Below are 26,071 nucleotides of genomic sequence, written 5' to 3' on the forward strand. Positions count from 1 at the left end.
AAGAGATGTGGCGGCTACATGCCTCAGAACTGAACTACAATGAGGCTCAAGGGCCTTTTTATTATTGAACAATAAGAGCAAACCCTAAACAACCAAAACCCTAACCCAAGGAGATGTAACACCAAGAGTTTATGGGCCTCGTTGGGGTGAGTTGGGCAGCCAACTTCCCGGGGTCGTGACTTGGTCATATTATCTCCGTTTGACGCACATGATAGCCCGTTGGAAAGATCTCTCCGAGGACTACGACGGAAAAGACGATTTTAGTCAAAAAATCGTTGGGTGGTATATTTCCAAAAAAACGTCGTTTAGGGCCTCAAAACAGCTGTGGAAGTTTAGGACCCGAAAAACTGCTAAAAATAGTAAATTGTGCTACAATTAAGGAAACTGAAAAACTGAAAGAAGCAATGGTGGGGGTCCAAGTGCAATTGGCGGGTGGCCACCAATATCCACCTGGATCACCTGAAATTTCGGCCTCCTGAAATTTCAAACGTGTAGAGAGCGGGAGAGGCCCAGAAATCCATACCCAATCACTGAAGAGAGAGAGAGAGAGAAGTGTGAAGATGAGGGTGTCCAAATGAGGCTAAGGAATCATGTATTTATAGAAAACATTGGGGAAGAATAGACGTGACTGTTGGGCTTCTGAGCCTACATAAGTCTATTGGTCGACCTTGACAATTTGTCCATAATCAAAATAAATTCATAGCTTCATTTGTACATGTAGGAATCAGATGACCTCTAGATCAATGTTTTAAAACTCCGACTCCGACACCGACTTGGCCGAGGGTCGACTCCGACTCCGACTCGGTATCAACTCGACCGGCTCGATTTCAATGACTCGGTCGTCATAAAAACTACATTAAATATTTAATTTTTTTATATATAGAGATTAAAAAAACAAAACAAAAACAAAAACAAAAACAAAACAAAACAAACAAAACAAACAAACAAAACATAATTTTAAAGATTTTCATTCATGTTTCCAAACACACAGCATTAGAATATAGATAAAAGACAACATATGATCAAAGCAAGCTGATGTATATATCCATTATATCAAAATGGCACCCAATTCACTGTCCAATACATACATGATGATGATATAGAGAATCGAGATCAAAACAAAAACACATAACAAATGATGCAAGATATTCTGATTATTAGAACACAGAAAATTTAATCCAAAAATTTGCACAGTAAGGATGAAATTACTTTTTTTTATTAAGCAGTGTCAGTCTGTTCACCCACTTCAAGTGGCTTTATTAACTTACCCTTAATCTCCATGTTCTATTTTGGAAGTCCGGTTAAACCTTGAATTCTTTTTTGGAGGAAAAGGTGGATGCATAGAGAAAAACATTTCTGTGCATGGGACATAAACTGTGCCTATTGCATGATGCATCAAAGGAGTGGATGCCACATTATCCTATAAAACTTAAGCATTGTTGATGATATTTCATGGATCAGAACAACTATTGTAGAAGGTGTGGTGACAAGAAGGAGAAAATGAACAAATTATTGGATTTATAATTATATTAATTTGTACTTCATCGAACGGAGAGATTCTTCTATTACTGTAATTATGTTTGTCTCTAAATTTCCTTTAGGCTTAAAATTGACACCTTTGTGTCAATACTTTTCAAAAGAGATGTGAAAGGTCGTGATCTTTGTGAGGTCAATGGGATTTGGTGATGTGCTATATGCAACTAGTCAACTGACACTTCTACAACAAATATTGCAACTAACACTTCTGCCAGCAAATATTGATGTCCGAGTTGTGTTTTAGAAACTATACATTTTGCAAGGTGAAACTCAGTTTTCTATGGGATTCAATTTCCGATTCTGTAGGCTCCTAGTCTATCATTTGTGATTCAAATAGCCAATAATCAAAAAGTTCGTTTGCATGTTAAAATGTCACAGTGAATTCAGTTTGAGAAAGAACATTGAATCTTTTGATTGATGATACTTAAGTTATTCCAAGCAATTCATCTGGATTCCGTAGCCTGGGCCTCTTTTTCTAACCCAGCCGAGTTAATACTGGCTCAGTCACACCGGCCGGGTTAATACCGAGCCAGCCGAGTTGTTAGACAACTCGATTGGCTCGGTATTAACCCGACCGGCCGAACCGAATCCAAGGCCGAGTCAATATTTTTTGGCCTGGCTCGGACCAACTCAGCCGAGTCGGTTCCGAGCCAGCCGGTTTTGAAAACAGTGCTCTAGATCAATCCCACACCTCTCGAAGAGAGGAATCCAAGAAAAATATCAGCTGTCATAAATAAGATGACCCGTGTGGAGTTTGGCCCTAGTTGCCAATTTTAACATGATCCAACATTAAAGCAGTACCCAGAGGTACTTTTCCAGTCTATTGAACTCCATGCCCAATCTGCATTTGTGAATCCATTCAATCTGACAACATCCCCTTGGGAGTATTTCAACCCATATCTGACTGCTCCACGCACATACCTCAGAATGTGCCTAGTTGTTGCCCAATGCACCCTTTTCGGTTCCACCATGCACTGACTAAGGGTGTTGACAGCGTAAAAAATGTATGGCCTAATGTTGACCAGATACATGAGCGACCCAATGAGTTGTCTGTACAAGGTGGGGTCCACCTCCTTGTCTCCCAATGTATCTATTTTCTTTTAATTGGTGATCATGGGAGTAGCCATGGGCCGACAATCCTGCACTCTGAATCTCTTCGGAATTTATGTAGCATATCTTCCTTGCCCAAGGAAGATCTCCCCATTCTCCTGCCAAACTTCCAACCCTAGAAAATAATGCATCAACCCCATATCCTTCATGTTGAATTCTACTTCAAGATTCTTCTTGCAGTCATGTATGAGCCTAGATGACCCTGTTAAAAAGGAGTCATCCACATATAATACCAGAATAAGTGGCTCATTCTCTACCATTAAATAGTAGAGATTGGGATCAACATCACTCTTGACGAATCCCAACTGCTGCAAGCAACTATTAATACGACCATACCATGCTTTGGGTGCCTGCTTGAGCCTGTACAAGGCTTTCTTTAATCTGCACACATGAGTTCTCTTTTCATCTGTTTCGAAGCCTTCAGGTTGTTCTATATACACCTCTTATTCTATCACTTCGTTTAGAAATCATATCTTGACATCCATATGGTGAATCTCCCATCCCATCTGAGTTGCTAGGGATATAACAGATCTGATAGAGGCATATCGGGCTACTGGGGTGAAGCTCTCTTCATAGTCTATTCCTTCTTTCTGTGCGTACCCTTTTGCCACGAACGTAGCCTTGTACTTCTTTATAATGCCATCTGCAACATACTTGATCTTGTAGATACATCTTGATCCTACAATTGATTTATCCTTTGGTCTAAGTACTACTTCCCAAACATCATTCATCATGACAGAACTATACTCTTCTACAATGGCATCCACCCACACTTGGTATTGAACGGCTTCCTGAAAGCTAGAGGGTTCTTCAACTTGTGCTACCAAGGCCTGTGGTATCTGTCAGGCTGTCCATGCTGCCTCTTCTCTGTTCTAGGAGCTCCAACAAACTCCTCTGCATCCCTTAGCGTCCGTCGTACTTCCCTACTGGTTCTACCACTGGTGATGGGAGGTTCAATCAACTCCTCTTGGTCCTGTCGTTCCATCTACTGGGAACTATCTGGATTTCCTTCTTCTAAGGAAATGTTGGTACTAGTCACTGTACTCTATCCAGTTGTTTTTCCTCTTGTCTATCCTCCTTGTTGCCCCTACTGTTGCTGGACTAATGGAACATATACTAACTGACCTTCTGCTGACATCTCTCGAGATTTCCTAAAAGATTTATCCTCCATGAACTTCGCATCTCGTCTCACTGCGATATTCCTACTGCTAGGAATGTAGATTTTGTATGCCTTTGAGGTCTCACTATATCATATGAGGTACCCCTTTTCTGCAGTCTGATCCAGTTTACTGCGCTTTTCGTCTGGAATGCAATGTTCCACGGGGTCACGCCCCCCCACCTGGGGATCGAGTTTCCTAGCTCCCTCGCGCTCCGGGGAATTGGGGACTACTAGGGGTTGTTTCCCCACGCTCCCAAAAAGAAAGGTACGCACAGAAACTTGAAAGAGGCATTTCCTCGATTTTCGGGGTCGAATCCTCCAAATGGGGTTGTTTCCTAGGCGAAATGGGTTGTGAAGGGTTGTTTCCCTAGACAAAAATCGCAAATTCTTTTATTGAAACAAAAAATCCTAATTTTTATGAACCGGGAAGGGTTTAAAATTTATTTTCAATGTTCATTTCACATTGTTTCATCTTTTCATGATATCGCTCTGCTTAGTCGTCCTCTCATCCTTTCAGATTTGCTTTTTCGTTTCAGACTTTAGTTTATTTTGAATCTTGATATATGATATATTAGACTTGAGTCTTGACTATAAAAATTTGACTCTTGATGTATCAAACTTGACTTTTATTTCAATATTCAGTATTCATAACTGGAACTTCAATATGGTTAAAACTTTAAAATTTTAAACATTTATTTTCATTGTACATTGTTAGTAGTTACATTGTACAGTTACAAACTTAAATGTATGATGTATGATTATATGATATCATGCTTTTCGTTTTAAATTTGTTTCAGACTTCAGTTATATGATTCATCTATTTATCATTTATCCTTCATGATGTAAGTGTTATATATTATATAATGATAAAGACAGTTACATTATAAATATTAAAATTTCAATGATATATCATATATTTTTATATTTATAAGTTTTTAAGACCCCGACGTCCCCCCACGTTTCCTAAAAATTGGTGGGGAGCTTTTGCATAGGTCACTCCTGCGTATCCACGCTCCTTCACCCCCACGTCCCAAAAACTTGGTGGAACATTGCTGGAATGTGACAATATCCCACGCTTCCAAATATCCTGAGATGACTTACTTCCGACTTCTTCCCAGTGAAGACACCTTCGGGCATTCCCTTCCCCAACACTCTGTGAGGAGTTCTATTCTAGATATATACCGTTGTGTTGCAAGCCTCTGCCCATAAGAATCTAGGCAAGTCTTAATCATACAACATAGCTTTTGTTGCCCCAACAATAGTTCTATTTTTCCGCTCTGCTACTCCATTCTACTTTGGATTATATGGAGTTGTCCATTCTCTTTTGATGCCCTCCTTTGCACAAAAACATGTGAAGTCTTTGTCCATATATTCTCCACCATTATATGAATGCAATATCTTTATCTTTTTCCCTGTCATGTTTTCAACAAGAGCCTTAAACTCTCTAAATCGATCAAAGACCTCATCCTTGGTCTTTAAGAAAAAGATCCAGGTTTTTTTAGAGTGATCATCAATAAAGGCAACGAATTATTCACCACCACTAAGAGCTCTTGTGGACATTGGACCACAAATATCTAAGTGTATCAATACCAATACACATTCTGCTCTATTGTTGCTTCTAGAAAAAGTTGCTTTAGCGTACTTCCCTAATTCACATCCTCTGCATAAATCATCATGCTCAGTACTAAGGACTGGAACTCTTGTAGCAGTCTCTCTGAGCATCCTCAGTGCTCCATGGTGTAAGTGTCCCATTCGCCTATGCCATAATTCATTCAGTTCCTTTTCACCATTATGACTGTTGCCTATCAGTGCCATCGGAGACTCGAGCTGCAACATATACAATCTGTTGCTTCGAGCTCCAATTTGTCTCTTCTCCTTCCATCTTGGATGTTTGACATATACTTTATTTCCAATGAAGTACACATTGTATCCCTTGTCTTGTAACTAGGACACTGAAATCAGATTCATTCGTAACCCGGGCACATGCAGAACATTAGTGGCTCGGATGTTGGTTCTTGCTTTCGTCTGAAATGTTATGGTACCTCTCCCTACTGGAGCACACTTTGTTCTGTTTCCCATAGTAATCTAGAAGTCCATTTGTTCTTCTTGATAGCGCGAGAAATATTCTCGCACTCCAATCATATGGGCTGAAACCCCACTATCAATGTACCAAACATCTGTTGACACTGACCTTACTAAGCATGTGAATTCTTCTTCTAATCTGGACAATAATTCGGACACATTTTGAGTTTCCATTTTTGTGTTATTTTTCTAACGATCTCTGACGTGATCCTTCCCTAGCAACTACCTGCAGAAAACTGCGTCCCACCAAAAAAACCTCTTCACTAAAGCCTCTGTTGCATTGCTCCCTCTGCCACTGACAAATCTCAATCTGACAATCTTACCTCTCTGTCGACTCACTCAGAGAAAGATTTCCCTCAAAAATCTAGCCGTTTGGCCTGAACTGCACAAACCCTCTGGGGATTCGAATTGCTGCCTCTACAGGAATTTTGAATTCCCTTCTTCCTTCAACGCTAGGTCTTCCGGCTCTGTTCTTCTTGCTCAACCTGCTCTAATACCAAGTAAAAATTCCCAAACCTGAAATCCCTATTGTAGCAACTAATATTACTTCTTCTACTTGTTAAACCATACAAGTTATTTACTGTGTTCTACGGCAAATATCAAACTAAATACAACTGCAAAATTCACTATTTAAAATTAATATGTCAAAACAAGAAAAGATACAACACAATGACACAGTGATTTTTGAACAAATGTCCCCGGAAGAACCCAATGAGGGAAAACCGGTGCAGCAGATGACGGTTTCTTTATTATTCTTCAACAAAAATCTCATGTACAAGATACAACCAACAGAATAGAAGAGGATTCTCTGTGAGAATTTTTACAAACACTTCTCGACGAGTTTATGATCCAAGAGAGGTATGTTGCCCCATCTGCGTCTCACTGCATCAGCCCCTACTTCAAAACTACGTTATCCCAGCGTCACACTGCCTCTGCGTTGTCCTCTGTGTCACAACCTCTACGTTGTCCTCCTTCTGCTTTGTGTCTTTTGCTCCTGCCTTTAAGACTGATGATGATACCCTCTCTCTCCTTCTCACCTGCAACTCTCCCTTTGATTCGATTTTCTCTTGCCAAACTTCAACCAATGAGAAAATCAAACTTAATAGGGTAATTGAGTATATGTCTTTGGTGTGTTTCCAAATGCCCTTCGATGTCCTTCCTATAATCTTCCAATTGAGAACCAACGGCCCAGATTAGATTCTAATCAATGGCTCGAATCATTTGGACTCTATCTTCGTCTACTTCTAAAAGTTACACCCACAGTTTAGATTAATACCCATTAATTATTTTGATTTCCTAAGTTTAGACTTAGGGTCCCATTAAAAGTAATTAATTATTTTAATAAAATTGTCTCCGAGTGGAATTTCCCAAAAAGATTTATGGGTATTGTGGAATACATATGTCTAAGCCTTCCTACAAAATTTGAGACTTAGAGCACATTCGATGCTGCCAAAAATCAACATGAAATGAATTTATGAATGTATGAAAAGAAAAGTAATAGGGCAAGAAAAGACTTGCTTGAATCCTACAAGTTCAATGCTCTAAGAAATTGAAATAAGAGCAAGTAAAAGTTATGCCAAAGGATAAAAAAAGTTTCACACACGTATGCATGATATGAATGAAAAAATAATCTAGATTACGTCTTTTTATTAATCAGAGTTGCAAAAAGGGCAAAATTCAGAAGTAATTGGGAACACATCAACATTCTCAATAATCTTGGGGAAGCTAGGAATCTTACAACTTGCTCCTCTACCCCTAAAAATATCTCATGCATCTACCACAAATAGGTCAAGTAGTGCACCCTCCCTCTAGATCTAGAACAAACCACTGAAATAGTGCAAGATCTTGCATGGAATATGATAAGTGGAGCACCCTCCTAAAGGGTAGATCTTATGCAAGATTAGAATAGTCAAATTGAACATTCTTCAAGAATGGCACACTTCTCCGAGCTCTAGATAAGATGTTTTCTTGACATGCAAGCCAACTCAAAATAGAAACTATAACGTTAGTATAAAAATATTAAGTAAAAGCTTTCATTTTCTTTTGCATTTCCCTTTCTACCATTTTACTTGAGTTATTTATATTATCATTAATAGTTCCAAGATGTTTAAGAGTGGTTCCAACCTCATTAGACCTCATATGATGATAAAAAAATTCCACATCCCATCTAGAATCCAACTGACTTAACAATTTTTGAGATTGCTATATTTTCATGTGGGATTTTGTCATGACATATTCTTCATCAACATTGTTCAGATTAGAGTGATGCCAAAACTTGGAATGAAGTTAGGCCTCCTTTTCCTAAATACATTTTGATTCAAAGCCAAGCTACTCCAAAAATTGCACGTGCAAGAACTAAAAATCAAGTGAAATAAAGTGCAAGTAAAACTAACGGCAATGGAATGTCCAAGAGAAGTCTAACTAACGACTCCCATGAGAAGGGCACACTCCTCATAGTGTTAATAATACATTATGTGGGGCGCAAAAGAGAAGGGAATGACACCTCCTTAAGTAGCGTGCCCTCCTGCCTTGAATAGAACTACTTGGGCAACAAGCCACTCTTGCAACACATTTAATTGTGAAGCAAGTAACTTGTTCCTTAAAATCTCTCCACTAGGGCACTTTGTTCATCTGGTCAAAATATCCTAGAACTGACATCAATAAAGGTGCAAATCTCGAGGTCAAATCATCATCAAGAAAAATCACATGCTAAAAATAAACTAGGGAGCTCATCACTGTTGAAAATTGATAGCTATGGGACAAATTTCCTTGAATAGAATTTTATTTCTGACCTTTCTAAAGTGACTTTCTAAAAATAGAAAGTCATGTTTATCTTTGCAACCATGACTTTCCAAAAAAAATCACCTTCCATCAATTTGTAATAATATATACATGATGGAAAATCACTTAACTTGTCCTTAATCAATCGCAATTGTTTAATTTTTAACTTAACAATCAATATTATTATTGTTATTACTATTATACTCTTTATGATATTTTTATAGTATTATTAAAAAGAAATTCAGGGCTCTCAATCATGTCATATGTAACTCCCCTCAATTAATGCATATGTTACTCTCTCTCTCTCTTAATGGATTCCTTCCTCTCTCTCCAATGCTCCTACGCACCTCTTACACTCTCTTACACACTTTAATGACTCGTTATAAAAAGACTCCTCTTACACCTCTTTAATGCATAAGTTACACTTCTCTCCTAAATTCATAAGTTACACTCCTCTCCTTTATGGCATAAGTTACACTCCTATTTTGGAATATGTAACTCCTCCTCAAGGCATAGGAGTTACTCCCTCATGAATTTGACCTCCTTGCTCTTCCTATATATTTGTGCCTCTCATCCTCACTTGACACACTTACTTGTGCTTATGAAAGGAGAATTTGAACTTGAGAAAGAGAGAGTTGGAGAGTCTAGAGGAAGATTGAGAGAGAGAGAAAGAGACACTTGAAGAGCAAGAGCAGATCTTGAAGAGCCAAAGTGATTCAGCGTTTGCATCAGCTACTGCTATCAGATATCTTCTTCAGATTCGAGTGAATGTCATTCTCTCATTTTACTTTGTATCTCTGCTGAACAATTGATTTCTAATAGAAGAAGAATCTGGTTGGGTTTTGCCCTTGTGGGTTTTGCCTTGGTCATTGACCTAACTTCTTTGCGCCTCATTGAGTTCTTGGTTGTCTTTCATTGTGCTTATGGTTTATATGGTTTATGTTCTATCTACAATTACTTTAATTTATTTTGTAGCATAAAGAAGTTCTAGATTTAAGTGATTGTAGCAGCATATAGCATCAAAATTTCAACAATCACCATTGCTAGAGATATATTGTACTAAAAAATATCAAAGCAATTGGAATCCTCTGAACACTAAAACCTAGCTCCACTACTACAAGGGTGATCCCAAGGTACTTCCTATTTTAACACTGGTCAAAACCATAACTTTCACCAAAATTTGACTTTCTCATAATGACTTGAAATTCACCCTAACATTGTTTGTAAAAATGATAATTGAAAATATGACCAACTACTAAAACTTCCAAAACCCTAACTTGAGCAAAATTTTAAAAAGTTAGATCATCAAAAAACTTGGAACACCATTTGTTCTCAATAAAGAGTACCTAAAGGCTAAAATTATAATAATTTCTAAAAACATTGAAATTTTTTACCCAAGTTTGACCAAACTTTTGACCTTCTTCAAATGTTACCAAATTCAAATCCTATGCACATCTCCATAAATGGTACTCAGATATGTAATCAAATTTCAAGAAAGACAAATTTGTTGAAAATAGAAAATTTTCAATTAAGTGAATCTTGAAAATCTGATTTTACATTGTTGACACCTAATCATTGGGATTGGGTGAAAACTTGTAAATAATGTAAATAGTACATAATGGAAAATGAAGAGTCATCGGGAGGTGAAGCCCAAGAGTCACTCCCTCATGTATATAACCATGAGTAATTTTTAAGAATAAACACAATTCATTTGAGGAGTTACCTCTTGGCCTGACATGGTATCAGAGCCAGCTCCATTTTAGCTTTCTTGCCCTTGTAACTCCCTTTTGCCATTTTTGCGGTCATCCCCATTTCTGCAATCTGCCATATTCTTCATTCCTATTCTCTTTGTCCTCTACGTTAGTTTTATTGAATGGTGTCGTTAATAATTTGTGGCGTTGGTTGATTGGTGGCTCCCTACACACAGTCAGCCTACACTATTGGCCCCAATACTCTGCTCTCTGGAACGATGCTCTCTGGATGCTCCTTCGACTAGTACGTTGCCACCCATACCAACCGGTTTCCTCCAGGCATAACGCCCCATACACCGTGCTCTCGGTTCACCATAGTCATACCACCATTGGTATCCAACACTCCACTGCAAACGTTGTATGCTCCACTCTAATCACTCCAAACACTGATCCCTAATCGCTCCACAGTCTTGCGTTCGGTCCACCGCTCCGGTCCACAGTCATACGTTCAGCTCCATATGCTAATACACTCCACCCTCCTACATTCGGCGCCTCACACCCCTCCCTACTGCACAGCGAATCCTCCATACCATCATGGCTCCCATCGTATCCTCCTCTGCACAGTTCCTCCTAAACCAGTCGACCCCCCTCTACATACACGACCCCTCCTCCACCTGCCATACGCTGGGTAATACGCTCTAACACCACTCCATAGCCACTGAATACCACATTGCCCACTGAGCGTAGTTGTTTAATTGAGTTATTAATGCATTGAAGAGGTATGAACAAATTAGTTTTTATATGCATTGGGATAAATCATGTTATGGTTGGTTTTTCAATCACATGTGTTCATACCCACCAAAAATAGATTGTGTAAAGGGTGCGATTAAAGGCTGTCTAAGATCAATTCAGCGTTGTGCTCCTATACAATCCGATGTGTGCATAGATGAGCATTGGATTATGACTGCTTGTGTACTTGTAGGAGGATTGATCTAAGCTTTTTGGATGAAGGATGATTAAACCGTGAGTGGAGGTTGATAGGATTCATCTCCATATTATACCTTTGTCATATATATCATATTACAATTTTATACTAGAACTACATTTTTTTAACACTATGAGTGCAATTTTTTTATATATTGGCAGCAGAAGTATTTTTTTTACAGTACACAGATTTTAGAATGCATTCATTGATATCTATTATGAGAGTGGTTCTCACTAGGAAGGAGAACTATCCTGAGTGGTCTCAGAAGATCAAACACACTCTCATTTTCAATGAGCTGTGGAAAGGAGTTTGTGTAATTGAAGGGGATAATGAACCTGCAAAGCCTACCTCAAACAAGGAATTCGCCATTTGGGAAAACAAGAACAGCAAGGCCTATGCCTTGATTGCAGCATCTGTAAATGAAGAGGTGAGTTGCCATATTTCACCATTTTCAAATGCTTTTGAAGCCTTACAGAAGTTGAAGGAACTCTATGGCTCGCACTCTGCGCTTGAAGTTGTCCAATTGATGATTAAATTGTTCAGTCTTAAATTATAAAATGATGATCCTCTTGCTCTAGCATCAAAAGTAAAATCTATTATGCATGATATCGAAGTCGCTAATGTTGAACCAGACATTCCTCTAATAGCTTTTGTCAAGGCACTTTATCCCACTTATTCAAACTATATTGAGTCATTGCAAGCAAATGGAAACCTCAAAGAGATTACCTTTGACTCCCTTGTGAATAAATTTGTTGAGAGAGAGAGCTTTTGGAAAGAAGACAACTCCTCAGTTTTCTGAAGAAGCTATGTGTCTTGCACATAGAGAGAAGAATCATGCTCAAGATTCTTCCAGAGGAAGAGGTGGTCGAAGAGGAAGAGGAAGAAGAAATTTCAGAGGCGGGGGGGCAGACACTCTCAAGGAGAAAAGTCTGATCTTCATTGCATACGTTGCAATAGAGATGGATAACATGATGCATCCACATGCAAGTTGCCTTGGGACAAAATTGAGCAAGAAAGAAATCAAGCCAAAGGTAAAACCAATGACAAAGAGAAAAGTAAAGCCCCTAAATCTGCTCACTATGTTGTGGCACAATGTAATATTGGAGTAAATGAAGACTTGTTTAATCCTTCACTTGCTTCTTGGAAAAATGATTGGTTGCTTGATTCAGGAGCAACTTGCCACATGACTTTTAGAAGAGATTTTTTTTGAAGAATTTGCTGACAATGTTGATGGAGCAGTATACTTTGCAGACAAATCAAAACTCAATCCATCAATGCTTGGCACAATCAGGCTCAAATTGCCTCGTCTTCCAGACTTTCTTCTACATGATGTTTTATATCTCCCACAACTGAGGAGAAACTTGTTGTCCTTGGTCCACATCTGCCAGCAAGGGCACTCCATTCATATGTTTGATAGCAAGGTTGAGGTGAGAAAAGAATTAGATCACTCACTTGTCATGACGAGGATAGAAGAAGAAAGACTTCTCAAGCTGCAAGGTACCTCTGCTCGTGCACAAAATTTCTCATACAGTTCTCATTATAATGAAGGTACATTTCCATCAAGTCTATTATGGCATGCTAGATTTGGACACTTGAACTATGACAGCCTTCACTTGTTGAAGAAAAATGGTGTTACTGGTTTGCCTACAATTCCTAGGAAACTTAAGCAATGTGATGCTTGCATTCTAGAAAAGCATAGCAAACAGACTTTTCATGATTCGCATTCCAGAGCACATAGAAAACTTGAACATTCATATTTATGCGGTCCAATGCATGTTCCTTCTGCAAATGGAAATAAATAGTGATGACATTTATTGATGACCACACCATAATGTGTTGGGTTTATTTATTGAAGAACAAATCTGATGCTTTTCAAACATTCAAAAACTTACATACATGGATTGAAAATGATGCACAATCTCATATTGGCTCTATTCACATTGATAATGGAAAAGAATACACTTCAAATGAATTTGAAAGCTATCTTCGCCAGCATGGGATCAAAAATCAAACAATTGTGCCTAATAATCCCCAACAGAATGGTGTTAATTTTAGGTATGTTCTATGCTTAGAGCAATTTATTTCAATTTTCACAGTTAGCTCAATATCTTTTCCAGATTAGCAATCACATCAGCCATAAAGTAAAACTGCAGATAGAACATAAACATAAATCGCAGAAGACAAGCCAAGACAAGAAGACACAAGATGTGGCACTAGCCAGGGACAAGCCCCAAATGTGGGGAAACCCTTGATCAATTCTTCTTTTATGTTCTTCAATAGTTTAGCAGAGAAAGAGAGAGAGAGAGAGAGATAGTACATTTACACCAGAAGTCAACACTTTGACTTATCTAGAAGATCATCTCTAAGAAGATGATACATGAGATCAGTTGAAGACACGCTGCTCCAATTGATTCTCCAACGTGACTCCTTCACCTATCATTGTGTTGCATCTCGTCATCATGTTGCACCTCACTGTGTTGCACCATGCTACACCCATCATCACAATGTTGCATCTCATCATGCTTTACTAATCATTACTGTACCCATCATTGTACTGCATCTCCTCTTGTTGCACTATGCTGAGCTCTTCATTGCACTATGCTGAACCCAAATGCATGCTACAATACCTCAGCATCCTGTTGTTGCTTCCATCACATCATGTTGCACTATGTATCACTGTGCTACACCCCTGTTACTGTGCACTACATTACACTATCATACAGCTATAGTATACCATGTTGTTGCTTCCATCATAACATGTTGCACCCCTTTTCATTCATTCATGTTGTCTTCAGCACCTTATCATCCCATGCTACCCACGCACCTTATTCCATTGTGCTGCACCGAAGTCAAACTTTAATCCTCCATGTTGCTGGCTATGGCCTACGACCTAGCCCAACAACAAGACAACCCAGCGATCTTTAAATCTTCTCTTGCACACTCAACAATTAAGGTACATGAGACCCCTCCTAGGACTGTGGTCTAGAACATTGTTAAGGTCTTCACCATAACTTCAACTTGACTGCGTTTAGGACAACTTCAATGTACATGACTATTACCTAGAACCAAGACAGCGTAGAGGGCAGCTAGATCCATGACAGCATTTAGGTCTCTCTTCTAAGTATGCGTTTTAGGTGGCATCTTCTTTAGGCAGCATAGCTTCTTCTTACCCAAGACAACAACTATGTCTAGGGCATCTCCTTTCCCTTTAGTCTTGTGGCTAGGGCATTCTGCCTTCATGACTGTGGTAGGGACAGCGTTAGGTTCTTTATCACTGTGCCTTGATCTTGTAGAGAACAACAATTAGGGCATCTCTTAGCCTTGCGTTTCCCACACTATTCTTCCAATTATGACAGCGTATTAAGATCCGATCAAGGTTCTCTTCTTGTTGTGTTTGAGGGTTTCTTTTAGGACAACGTTAGGGCTGTTAGGGCTTCTCTATGCCAACGTTGAACCCTATCCTTGTTGTGATATAAGAGCCTCCTTTTTTGGTAGCAAAGATTCTTCTCCATGAATGTAGATGAGGGCAACGTATAGATCCCTTCGTCTAGGGCTAGGGAAAACCTCCTAGATCAGCGTATTCTCTTATGGATTCTTCCCTCCATTAAAACCCAAACGAATGGGGAGGAAGAGATCACAAGAGAGTTGTGAGTGTGTCCAAATGACTTTCAAGACACCTCTATTTATACTTAAAAGTTGAGCACATGTGGGGTTTATTTGGTTGTTGGCCGACCTTGACTAATTGTCCCATAACACAAATAAGTTCATATCTCCACGAATACTTATTGAAATCGGATGATCTTTATATCAATCCTACACCTCTCGATGAGAGGGATCTAAGAAAAATATCAGCTGCCAATAATAAGATGACCCACATGGAGTTTGGCCCTAGCTGCCAATTTTAACACTCCCTCTCAACTAGGGAGAACTCCATTCGTTGATCCATCTGCCAGAGTGTATTATCTCTGCCATCAGTGCCCTACTGTCTGTTGAGCTCTGCTATGACTCTGCTCTGCTCTGTTGAACCATGAAGAAGAAGAATTGATCGAGAATGTCTCATACCATTCTCTACTGACTTGAAGTCAGTTTTATTGATCCTAGATCAATATCACAAGAGAGTCTCTCAAACCACTCATATTGATCCCAAATCAATGGAGGTCATCCTAGCATAGGGAGTACGGTAGATACAACGATGCGTCCATCGATAGTACTACTATGGTCACTAACCCCATTTCCCTGCTCGTTGATCAAATGAGAGGTACTTCCCATGAGTCCCAGACTGCATGGGTAGAATGCCTCGACATGAGAACCAATCATCCTGTCCCTAAGTCGCCTCAGGGTATCACAGGGAAAGGTTGAGCCATTCACCCTGTACACAGTGCACCATTAGGGGAGGGTGAGTCGCCCTATGGTCGTGTGTTGCTCCAGTAGTACCCCAAGCCCCCCGGAGCTCCCAGAGCTCAATGCATGCAACATGCAGGACCCTCATAAGAGGGTCTCTGAAGGATTCCAAGTCGTTCGAGAAAGTCACAAATTTTACCTTTCCCTGGGGCTTTAACAAAATGTTTGTGCCCTGTACATCAGTCTCAATGCAATGGAGCCTCCTCGCTCATCGACGTACCATATCCCTGATAGGGTAGTATCTAATGTCTATCTGCTGGAGCAATCATAGAATACAGGATTCCTCAACAATCGAATCCCCCTCTGGTTGACACAGAAGATCACGGTGGTATCCATCGTGTACAAACAGCTCACTAAATAGCTTACACAATCAGGCAGCTTCATACAAGATTATACTCGTAGCTATGTATTCGATCTCGGCAGTGCTTATAGCAACCGACTTCTGCTTCCTACTCATCCATGATATCGAAGCAGAATCCAAAGAGAACCAGCACTTAGAAGTGCTCTTGCGATCCTCCACACTACCTGCCTAGTCAGCATTCGAATAATCATGCAGCTTCACATTTCTGGCAATGTATCTCAATTCATGAGAGATTGTGCCCCAAAGATATCTCAAAAGACTCTTGGCACCAATCCAATGAGGCTCAACCAGAGCTCATCATGCTAACTGCAAAACATATGTCCAGACGGAAGTTCACCAAGGCCATCAATGCGAATGAGTTTATGAAACTCAGAGTCATTTCCCAAATCTGGTCCAGCATCACTACCATATAACTTCTTGAAAGTTAAGATCCTCGAGGTAGTCATGGGCTTACAGTTTACCGTTCCACATCTGGAATCCAACTCCCTCTTACTTCTGCAAATGAGAAAGTCTGCACCTGTCAAAAATAGGTCGCCCTCCTAAGGTGCCGGTATGAGAGGTCTATCATCCACAACCTTCAAGCAATGGTTTGGATCAATTTCACTCCTAGTGAATCTCAGCTTCATCAGACAACTATCAACCCTCTCATATTAAGCCCGGGATGTTTGCTTCAAGCCATAGAGGGCTTTCTTCCACCTGCATACATGAGATTCCTGATCATGAATCTCAAAACCCTCGGGTTGTTCCAAACCTGTGGACCTGCTACATGAGGGGAATGGTCCCCTTGTAAGATTTTCCTTCGGTACATCTCAAACATGTACCTTCATGCTCTTCTTGAATTCAGGCATCCCTGTCACCATCTGACTCACATCAGGTAAGGCCCCATAAAGTAGACTTTCGATGCTATAGATGAGATGTGTCAACTGACATGGTCCCCAATGGACTTCCTGCAACTTGATACAAATTGCCAACCCTGAACCCAAGAATAAAAGCAACTTTGAAAATTCTATTTTCAAACACGTACCTTTCCATCGATGAATGCCACCTTGAAACCTTTGACTTCCATTGCCGAAATGGACACCAAGTTCTTCTTGCGATCAGGTACATAAAAGAGATTCTTGTAAATGAATTGAGTTACCCTCATTCAATTGGAGGGTAACATTCCCTACACCCTTTCCGGGATAGGTGGCATCAACTCCAAGTATAATCCCACGATTGTTTCCATCTCTACCAAATTCGAGAGAGCACCCTTCTATCCGATGAAGTGCCTTGAAGCACTACAATCAATAAGCCAGATTCCCAAAGAGTCTGAAGGAGAGGGCCAATACAAGATAACGCTTCTTTATATTATCAGAAACAACATTTGATTCTTCATACTTGGGGTTCCTTGCTTTCTTTGAAGAGTCGGTCATATCCTTAATGACCATCATTACCTGTCATTCCTCTGATCATTGAAGATGTCCCTAGAATGATTGTTATCATCATCAAGTGATGTGTCCCTGCCATTCAAACACTCCTTCGCATAATGGTCGAACTTATTATAAACAAGGCATCTGCCTTTCCTTCAACCCTTTGATTTGGGCTTCCCATTGAAGTGATCTTTAGGTAGGCCATCAAAAGCTTCCGTTGCGCCATTCTGATAATATTCTCTGCTTCGATTTCAACCTCCGTGAATTTGAAGAGGGATGAGGAATCCATTGATCCTTTTGTCCTTTCCCAACTGTCTTCAGTGATTGGCTCTTTCACTCTTGCTTGGGCTTTGTCTTCACCTCAGCTCTAATACCATGTTAATTTTAGGTATGTTTTATGCTTAGAGCAATTTATTTCAATTTTCACAGTTAGCTCAATATCTTTTCCAAATTAGCAATCACATCAACATTAAAGTAAACTGCAGATAGAACATAAACATAAATCGCAGAAGTCAAGCCAAGACGAGGACACAAGATGTGGCGCTAGCCAAGGACAAACCCAAATGTGGGGAAACCCTTGATCAATTCTTCTTTTATGTTATTCAATAGTTCAACAGAAAGAGAGAGAAAGAGATAGTACATTTACACCAGAAGTCAACACCTTGACTTATCTAGAAGATCATCTCTAAGAAGATGATACATGAGTTCAGTTAAAGACATGATGCTTCAACTGATTCTCCAAGGTGACTCCTTCACCTATCATTGTGTTGCATCTCGTCATCACGCTGCACCTCACCGTGCTGCACCATGTTGCACCATCATCACAATGCTGCATCTCATCATGCTTTACTAATCATGACTGTACCCATCATTGTACTGCATCTCCTCTTGTTGCAATATGTTGAGCTCTTCATTGCACTATGTTGCACCCAAATGCATGTTGCAATACCTCAGCGTCCTGTTGCTGCTTCCATCACATCATGTTGCACTATGTATCACTATCTTGCACCCCTGTTACTGTGCACTATGTTGCACTATCATACAGCGATAGTATAACATGTTGTTGCTTCCATCACAACGTGTTGCACCCCTTTTCATTCATTCATGTTGTCTTCAGCACCTCACTGTCCCATGCTGCCCACGCACCTTATTCCATTGTGTTGCACCTAAATATCACTGTGTTGCACCAAAGTCAATCTTTAATCATCCATGATGTTGGATGTGGCCTGCGGCCTAGCTCAGCGGCAAGACAACCCAACTATCTTTAAATCTTCTCTTACACACTCAACAATTAAGGTACATGATACCCCTCTTAAGGCTGCGGTCTAGAACAATGTTAAGGTCTTCACCATAACTTCAACTTGACTGCGTTTAGGGCAGCTTCAATGAACATGACTATTACCTAGAACCAAGACAGCGTAGAGGGCAGCTAGATCCATGACAGCGTTTAGGTCTCTCTTCTATGTCTGCGTTTTAGGTGGCATCTTCTTTAGGCAGCGTAGCTTCTTCTTACCCAAGACAGCAACTATGTCTAGGGCATCTCCTTTCCCTTTAGTCCTGTGGCTAGGGCATTCTGCCTTCATGACTGTGTTAGGGACAGCATTAGGTTCTTTATGATTGTGCCTTGATCTTGTAGAGAACAACAATTAGGGCATCTCTTAGCCCTGTGTTTCCCACACTGTTCTTCCAATTATGACAGCGTATTAAGATCAGATCAAGGTTCTCTTCTTGTTGTGTTTGAGGGTTTCTTTTAGGACAGCGTTAGGGCTGTTAGGGCTTCTCTATACCAGCGTTGAACCCTATCCTTGCTGCGATATAAGAGCCTCCTTTTTGGGCAGCGAAGATTCTTCTCCATGAATGTAGATGAGGGCAGCGTATAGATCTCTTCGTCTAGGGCTAGGGCAAACCTCCTAGATCAGCATATTCTCTTAGGGATTCTTCCTTCCATTAAAACCCAAACGAATGGAGAGGAAGAGATCACAAGAGAGTTGTGAGTGTGTCCAAATGACTTTCAAGGCACCTCTATTTACACTAAAATGTTGAGCACATGTGGGGTTTATTTGGTTGTTGGCCGACCATGACGAATTGTCCTATAACACAAATAAATTCATATCTCTATGAATACTTATCAAAATCGGATGATCTTTAGATCAATCCTACACCTCTCAGTGGGAGGGATCCAAGAAAAATATCAACTGCCATTAATAAGATGACCCACATGGAGTTTGGCCCTAGTTTCCAATTTTAACAAACGGAGTAGCTGAAAGAATGAATAAGACAATCTTAAATATGGCACGGTCCATGATGTTTTTCAAGAATGTAAAATTGATGTTTTGGGTTGATGCAGTTTTATGTGTTGTATATGTAAAGAATAGATGCCCATCTAATGCTATTAGAAACAAGACTCCTTATGAAATGTGGTATGGCCACATTCCTTCGGTAAAGCATCTCAGGGTCTTTGGTTCCACCTGTTATGCCTTGACACCAAAGGTACATAGAAACAAACTTGGTGCAAGGAGTCGTAAGTGTATCTTCCTGGGGTATTCAAATACCTCCAAAGCATATTGTCTCCATGATGAAGTTAATAAAAAGTTTGTTGTATCTAGATATGTAATCTTTCTTGAATCTTCCAAAGCTGACAATGTTGTTGAGCAACAACTTGATCGCTTGGATAGATTCGGACATGCAAAATCATTTCAGAAATTTGGTAATCAGATTCCACATCTTGAAGGGGGGATTCCTATACTGGGTCAATCTGTGGAATCTTCTTCTAAAGCACTCTCTCCCCCACATGAAACTCCAACCACTGATGATACTTTGAGTGATGTGATTGACAGAATTGGGAGACTCAATCTTGATTCAGTACCAATTCAATCAACTGAGCAGCCTGGACCATCTCAGAAAGGTCCCCCAAAGTGGCTGACAAAGACACTTGAAAGTGTTCATCCTAATGAGGTTGGAAAGGCAAGAACAAGAAATTCAACCAAGCAAAATGGAAGTGATGTAGATAATTCTGATTCACCTGTTGATATGGATGTTTCTTATGATTGTGAACTGAATTTGTCTACAGATTTTGAGCCAAATTCCTTCAAAGAAGCCGCTTCTCATGATGAATGGAAAGAAGCAATGCAAAAGGAGTATGATGCCTTGATAAAGAATGGCACTTGGAAGCTGGTCGATCCTCCATTGGGAACCAAACCAATTGACTGCAAGTGGATCTACAAGAATAAGTATAAAGTTGATGGCTCACTTGACAAGCACAAAGCCAGGCTTGTGGCAAAAGGTTTTTCACAGAAGGAAGGGGTTGATTATGAGGAGACTTTTGCCCCCATAGCAAAATGGGCTACCATCCGGACACTCTTTGCCTTAGTAGCTCAAAACGGTTGGAAAGTCCATCAAATGGATGTAAAAACTGCTTTCTTGAATGGAGATTTGAAAGAAAATGTTTTTATGTCCCAACCTGAAGGATTTTTTGTGAAGGGACATGAACATAAAGTATGCAAACTTGTGAAATCCTTGTATGGCCTCAAGCAAGCATCACGAGCCAAGTATGAAAAGTTAACTGGGCGTCTTCTGAAACTCAACTTCAAACATTATGATCTTGATGATGCAACTTTGTTTGTCAAGAAAGTTGGCAAAACAACTGTACATCTTATGGTATATGTAGATGATCTTTTGATGATAGGGAACAATGAGAGCTACATTGCATCCATAAAGAAGGAATTGAGGAAAGGTTTTGAAATGACCAACTTGGGCTATGTTCACTACTATCTTGGTATTGAAGTAACTCAACATCCAAAGTCTATATTCCTCTCTCAAAAGAAGTACATTGGAGATCTGTTGAACAGGTTTGGCATGGTTGAGTGCAATCCTCTAGCTACTCCAATGGAACAAAACTTAAAGCATACATCCATTGAAGGAAAAGAATTTGAGGATGCAACAAAGTATAGACAGCTTGTAAGACGTCTCAACTACCTCACTACTACCAGACCAGACATTTCATTTGTTGTTGGAATCCTCTCCAGGTTTATGCAAAAGCCCTGTGAAGGACATTGGTCTGCTACAAAGAGTTCTAAAGTACTTGAAGGGAACCCAAGACTTTGGACTCAAGTATACACAAGTGGGCGACTTCAGCTTGATTGGATACTCTGATTCAGACTTCGATGGAGACAAAGAAACTGGGGTATCTACTTCAGATTATGCTATGAATCTTGGATCATGAGTTGTCTCCTCGAGATCTCGCAAACAATCAGTTCCAGCAAATTCCACAACAGAGTCAGAATATGTGGCAGCAGCTGAGGCAACAAAAGAAATTGTGTGGCTCACGAAAATTCTAGAAGATTTGCATGTAAAACAAGTACATTCAACTCCACTCATGATTGACAACACCTCGACAATAAAGTTGGCCAAGAACCCAAATTTACATGATCGAACAAAGCACATCAATACAAAATACCATCTGATTCGACATCATGTTGATGCCAAGACAATCCATATATATCATTGTTCCACTAATGAGCAGATTGCAGACATCTTCACCAAAGCGCTTGGAAGAGAAAAGTTTGAAAGATTCAGAACGATGCTTGGACTCACCAACATCCCTTCAGATTAAGGGGGGAATGTTGACACCTAATCATTGGGATTGGGTGAACACTTGTAAATAATGTAAATAGTAAATAATGGAAAATGAAGAGTCATCAGGAGGTGAAGCCCAAGAGTCACTCCCTCATGTATATAACCATGAGTAATCTTAATGAATAAACACAATTCATTTGAGGAGTTACCTCCTGGCCTGACATACATTTTAGAAGTCTTCCCCTGCCCATGCCTACACTACATATTGCAAGAAATACACAAACATAGAGAACATGTTGCTATGTTGGAACTTGTCAAGTTGTTCATTCATTTGAGTGTGCATAATGATCCACTACCTGAAGATAAATGCTATTAAGGTCAATTACAATAAAATTGCACAAACCTCAACTTTGAGCAACAAAAAACCAATGATCTTGTGCTAAGTCTAATGATAGCACTCATGAACCATCAATAACTAGTGATTAAATTTTAATGATAAGTTCATTCCTTTAAGAAAACATCAACAATTGATGTTGATATCCGCTAATATATCCGCAAACCAACCAAAATGAATTTTGAGGAAATTTATTTTGGGGTTAGCAAAGTGCAATGCGACATTTAAGGCAAACTCAAGGTCCAAGATTCAACGAATAATGACCCTCAGTTACAAATAGAGTAGGAAACCCCACTCTCCTTGGCTACAGAAATTGACATATACTTGGATCCAACACCGAAGTGAGAGCAACGAAAAAAAAAATTGGCTTCACAATCCCCCTAGATTTGGCAATTTACTTTTACCAATGCTTAAAATAGGTGATATGCTTGCACAATGCATCCAACCAGGTCAAATGTTTAGAATCTCTAAGGATTTCTTCTCCCTTCAATCCCATCCTTTGAGATCTAGAAATCTGTTTTTGGCAAAGTTAAAGCAAGTTGAGACACAAAACCATCAAGGTAATGGCATTGTTGTACTTAATAGTCCCACTGACCTACTCTTGTTGTCATCTGTTGGACATTAATAAAATTATATTATATTATCCTAGCTACTAGATACCAAATTTGCACCACAAGGTCCCAACAACCATCCACATGGACTGCAACTTTTCTTGGAAGCCCCTTAAGTTTGATACATAAAAGCTCATAGAGTAATCAGATACTTCTCTGGTCACAAAAATTTGAGAAAAAAAAAATTAAAATGTAAAATTTATTTTTAACAAGAGAAAGGAGTGTCCATCTCTTTAGTAAAGCCCAAAAGTAACCTTATTGCATCCCTAAAAAATATTTCCTCGGAGATAGGGTTTTCTTTCAAGATATTTTACAATAGTAAAACCACTATAGCAATTATATTGACAATTCTCCTTATCAAGAATAGGAATAAGTCATTAACATGCTTATTTAGAAAATAAGATGACAAAGGGATTTTGTAATTAATGAAAAATCAAATAATTTATATAGATTCTGACAATTTAATAGCAGTTTGTGGCCTATCTATAAATTTCAAAGGTTAGGTTTCTGAGGGACAGACTCTAGTTATGTGTTTTTTATTAAACCCTTAGTTAATTGATCATAATTGTTTGCATTAAATGATAATAATGTTTTTCTGTTACAGTGAAATTCAACTTTGAAATGGTGACCAATTATACCTTTTCAATATGCATTGTCCACATAAAACCAAGCCATAAATTTGATGCCAATTAATCTAGCAAGCTTTATAGTCAATAAGGGGTCTTTCTATATATAAATCTTACAAAAGCAATGGTTATAACTAAATTTTGTATCTTACACTCAACATAACTTCTTCAGCAGAAAAATTTTACATTCTAGCCAATTCTACATATTGCTTTAACTAGTTATAACTCTTCTCCTTGTCTTTAATATCTACAAAAGTGATTGTTTACTCTCATCCTCTAGATTTGTAAGATCACCTTACAACTTTGTGTAATGTGTAAATCAAAGATACCTAACCTTAGTAAGTTTTTCATTGCAATACTTCTTTTCAGGTGAATGTGCAAATAGTATGAAGTTGACATAATGCATCATGGCAAATATTCTGAGTATTCTAATTAGTGATTGCTATAAGTTCCTATCAAGCTTCAGTGCCCTTATCAAGTGACTCAACCTTGCCCAATGATTTGCACCACTAATGCCTCCTGGCAAAGCAGATGAGCAATTTATCCATCTTACATTCACCATCTGTGACTCTTTCCAATAAACAGGGGGTTGCTCGCCCCTAACATTCAGATAAACAAACTCAATAATTTACTCCCACGGCAACTACCCTTAGACTTTCTAGAGCCAATACAAGACCCTGAGATAATAGATTTAACCTCGTCATTACATGATTTTCCACTCACAAAGATTGTTTCACCTTCAAGTGCGGGAAAATTTTAAGGATATATACTATTTTAAATTATAGAAACCTTGGTGAATCTTATTGATTCTTAAAGTAATAGCTATAAAAAGTTGGGCAATATTTTATATTCAAATCTCTAAGGATTTTATATAGTTCCTAGAAAACGTTGGCAAATTTTTTAAGTAAAACAAATTATCCTATAGAATTTGGGAAAAAAACAATGGCTAAATTTAGCCCCTAAAATTATCCCTGAAGTGCATATTGGGTAAGCCACCAAATCAGCTATATCTAGGTACAATCGTAGCTCTGAATTCAGAAAAGACAGATGACTACTCGACATGAATGGAGGATATTAATAGCTTGAGATGGTGAATAAGACATGTGATAAAAGCTGCTATCTATAGTATATACTGCATAGATACTACTCTAGGTTCTACCGTTTAACTACACTAGATTATCAACAAAGACCATTTTCGTAAACATTACTCTTAGACAGGTCGGAGATTCACTCTGCACTCCCCAGATTTCATTTGGATGTGGAAATATTAATTCCATTAAATGTTCTGCTTGTATGTGGCATCAATTCAATTCCTTCTCAATCAACCCAGCAATATGTAATACTATAGAATCCAGATAGCACATTTGCAACAGATTATGTATTCATGACAACAATTACTCAAAAGTTGGAACTAACATGGGAAGAACACTAGAGTTGAAACAAGCAAGGTCGTCACTGCTTGAATCTACTGAACATTAATGCCACAAACAGATCAAGAGACATTGTTGACTAACTAAAACACAGTCTACCAAAAATAGAATGACAAAGAAAAACTCTGCCCTACAAATCAGACTATTGAATCGAGCTCATAATATACTAATATAGTATTTAGCTAGCAAATTGCTGTCAAGTCTTTATCTTACAGGTCAGGCTAAGCTCATTTCAAATTAACTAGATGCCAACCTTTGGTATAAAATAACATGCCAAAGTTGTCAAACAAAATAGTCTTGTTATCGTTCAGAATTAAATGGAAAAAGAATGGAAGAAAAGGAGCAGCACATCAACTGCCAACGTAAGAAACTAAGGCAGTAGAACTTTTGGCAGCGATATATGTGGGTAACAGAGAGAAAATTGTTTTTATGCAATGCCATAGAAACTAAATAGAGCACGCAACAAACAATTATTAAGAAGGAAAAGAGAAAGGAATTCATGGAATAAAGGAAATGAAATGCATTCAGCATACGGCCTTTAAAGCAAAGAAACACACAAGAAACCCTCCAATTGCATTTCTGAACCTTGAAGTGTAACCAGATAGGTAGATTTCATCAAGTGCAACACATATCACAAATAAATAACAATAAAGGGCACGAACTAGTTTCATCTCATTTGTTCACAGGGATACGTTACTGAAAGCTTAGTGGTAATGACCAGTTAGTGATTTAGAAATACTTGAACAAGTATTATACGATCTTCTTGATTGAAGCAATCGGCATGCAATTTACCAGAATCAAGAAAACAGTAGAACCTTAAAATGATTACAGCAATTCCGGCATTATTACGGTGCAAAGATCATTTCTTCTATAGAAATCTACCATAATAAATACGGGATCAGTCAACGGTGGCTTGCTGG

The 26,071-nt window shown here is 39.0% G+C and overlaps 1 protein-coding gene across 2 annotated transcripts in view; it reads right to left on the minus strand.

Annotated features, from left to right (window-relative positions):
• Positions 1-26,071, minus strand: part of LOC149233696 (trihelix transcription factor PTL-like) — a 49,142-nt gene that overhangs the window by 20,582 nt on the left and 2,489 nt on the right. The window lies entirely within an intron of this gene.

The sequence above is a fragment of the Pinus tabuliformis genome, chromosome J (assembly GCF_031772625.1).
Source record: "Pinus tabuliformis cultivar Carrire ecotype Pingquan chromosome J, CPIR1, whole genome shotgun sequence".
NCBI lineage: Eukaryota > Viridiplantae > Streptophyta > Pinopsida > Pinales > Pinaceae > Pinus > Pinus tabuliformis.